This window comes from Oratosquilla oratoria, chromosome 19 (assembly GCF_046742065.1).
Source record: "Oratosquilla oratoria isolate Oo_2021 chromosome 19, ASM4674206v1, whole genome shotgun sequence".
In the NCBI taxonomy this organism is placed as follows: Eukaryota; Metazoa; Arthropoda; class Malacostraca; order Stomatopoda; family Squillidae; genus Oratosquilla; species Oratosquilla oratoria.
Window position 1 is genome coordinate 51,986,649 of NC_134795.1, and position 2,500 is coordinate 51,989,148.

Consider the following 2,500-nt stretch of genomic DNA (forward strand, 5'->3'; position numbering starts at 1 on the left):
TGCTTCTTGTATATTCACGCAGAACATTCGAAAAAGAACGAAAATTGATGGAGTGACGAATACTTTGATGTTCGTGTTTAAGTTTCGGTTCATTGCATGTTGCATCGACTGCTACCTTTAGGGGGATAACCGTCGCCTAAACTATCTCGATTAACTTTAACGTCGATTAGTCATTTCGAGAACTTTGCCTAGACAAGCACCAAATGATTTTATTTAACTTTAACTCCATTCTTAACGAGTTGAATACATCTTTATCAACTCTAAGGCCCTGTTCACACTAGCGGCCGAGGCGGTTTGATTACAGTGTAAGTCAATGGAGGCGTTAAAAAGAGGTGTGTGAACGCTTCCATTGACTTACATTGTAATTAAACCGCTGCGGTCCAAACCGCTAGTGTGAACAGGGCCTAACGCCTATTAGCCAACTTAAGGACTTTGTCTTGGCCAGAACCAAATGATCTTGTTCAATTAAATTCTTAACGAGTTAAGCGCTCTCTCTCAAATAACCCTCAAACGCCGATTTGTCATTAACCGCCCTGGCTAAAACCAGTCAGTTTCAGTAAGTTTAAAGAATCTAAATTCTTCTGGGTTAAGATTCGCTACGATTATTCAATCCTCTCCCTCTTTGGGACACACACAAACTACTCTGAAAGAATTGGTTCACTTGTTCAGTTGTGTCTCTGTGGATACCATATCGAGCTCATGAGCAGGTAGTCGTGAGTTCGATCCCCAGCACCCACGGCGCGCTTGCTGCGTCGGTTCTCGACAGCCCTGGCCAGGCGAGGAGGCGATCCAATCATCGGAAAAAAAAAAAAAAAAAAAAAAATCAGCGGCTCACCGCAACCGACAAGGCTTTGCCCTACCACGGGTTTCTCACTTTCCTCTTTATGGGAGCGGGATAGTGAAGTAAGAACAGAGAATTCTGATACAGGCAGCGTCAGGTCAGTCTAAAGGTAGACACACAATGGGCATTTCTCAATAGCATGCTGTTTACTTTTGCTATTTGTTTGAATAGAAACGATTTAGCTTATGATTTTTTTTTCAAATTCCCATATGCCAAATTACTCATAGAGTGAGAAGTTGGACGAGAAAGTAAGGGACGTTACACCTATACTAGTGATAGGCACAATAGGAATTTCTCAATAGCATGCAGTTTGCTTTTGCTATTTTGTTTGAATAGAAACGATTTCGGTTATGATATATATATGTATATATATTTTTTCAAATTCCCATATGCCAAATTACTCATAGAGTGAGAAGTTGGACGAGTGATAGACACAATGTTGAGATGTTCTTGCGGAGGCCGAGAATATTGTAACCGAGGTCATTTTTACTCGAACAAAGTAGCAAAAGCAAATAGCATGTTAGACTAGTGTGCCGCCATCTTAACTCGTGATTCTCTCTTCAGACTTCAGGTTACAGACTTCAGGCTAATTAACTCTCCCTTCATAGAAATATCACAAATACGTGAGAACGTCTAACTATATCGCCTAGAGTTCATTTCACCAATAAAATAGCCTTTTTTATGTTCCTAATTGTTTTTTGATTATGTTCTTTGGCTCTTCAGTGTCTGTTCCCTTCCACTTTACATTTTTTATTTATTTATTTATTAATTTATTTATTTATTTATTTATTTTCGATTTTAACACCGCCGTGTTAGAGCGTCGCTACTTCCGACGGAGGTCGAAGTGACAGCATTTTGAAAACTGCCCCCAGCGAGTTGGACCAAGGGAATTGTTAATTAAGTTCTACGCTACAAAGTCCTCTGTAAGGGGCACCATTCTAGCCTCCTGATAAGGCGATTTGACGACGTTAAATAAAAGCATCAGTCAGAATGGTGGATTTTTAGCCAAATTTGTCACACTAGAATAAATTGGAATATTTATTATTTCTTGGGCGAAATCTATCGCTTCAGTCCGTGAGGGCAATATCGCTCGGAAGATGTCAAAGTGAGATTGAAGGAGGGCACGAAGAGGAAGGCATTTCTTTCCGATTATCTTCCAACATTGAAAGAATGTTGGGTCACTGATTCGCCGGGAATCCATTGAAGTCAAAAAAAAAAAAAAAAAAAAAAAAAAAGGAGAAATGCTGGTATCATGCGTAAACCATTTTGTCTCTTAACATTAAACGCTCTAGGAACCATATTTCCGTACCGAGGAAGTGTGGCATTTATCCCTTTGTATTCTAGACACCTCACGTGTTAACGATCTTTTTAATATCTTTATGTAAACTATATTTTGAAAATTAAATTTCTGTGACTTCTTTTTGTGATATCTTTATATAAGAACATGAGAACACAAGAATGGAAGAGTCTGCCAGAGACCATGAGGCCTACGGTAGGCAGTTCCATGTCCATTACTACCAGTCACTCCTATACATAAAGTTATCTTAACCTTCTCTTAAGACAACCAATAGTTTCAGGGCTCACTACATAGATTGCTAGGTCTGTTTCATTCGTTAACTACCCTCATGATAAACCAGTTCTTGCCTATTTCCTTCTTAA

At 39.2% G+C, this 2,500-nt stretch overlaps 1 protein-coding gene across 3 annotated transcripts in view; it reads left to right on the forward strand.

Moving 5' to 3' along the window:
- The window catches only part of LOC143035890 (uncharacterized), a 91,730-nt gene that overhangs the window by 74,654 nt on the left and 14,576 nt on the right, over positions 1 to 2,500 (forward strand). The window lies entirely within an intron of this gene.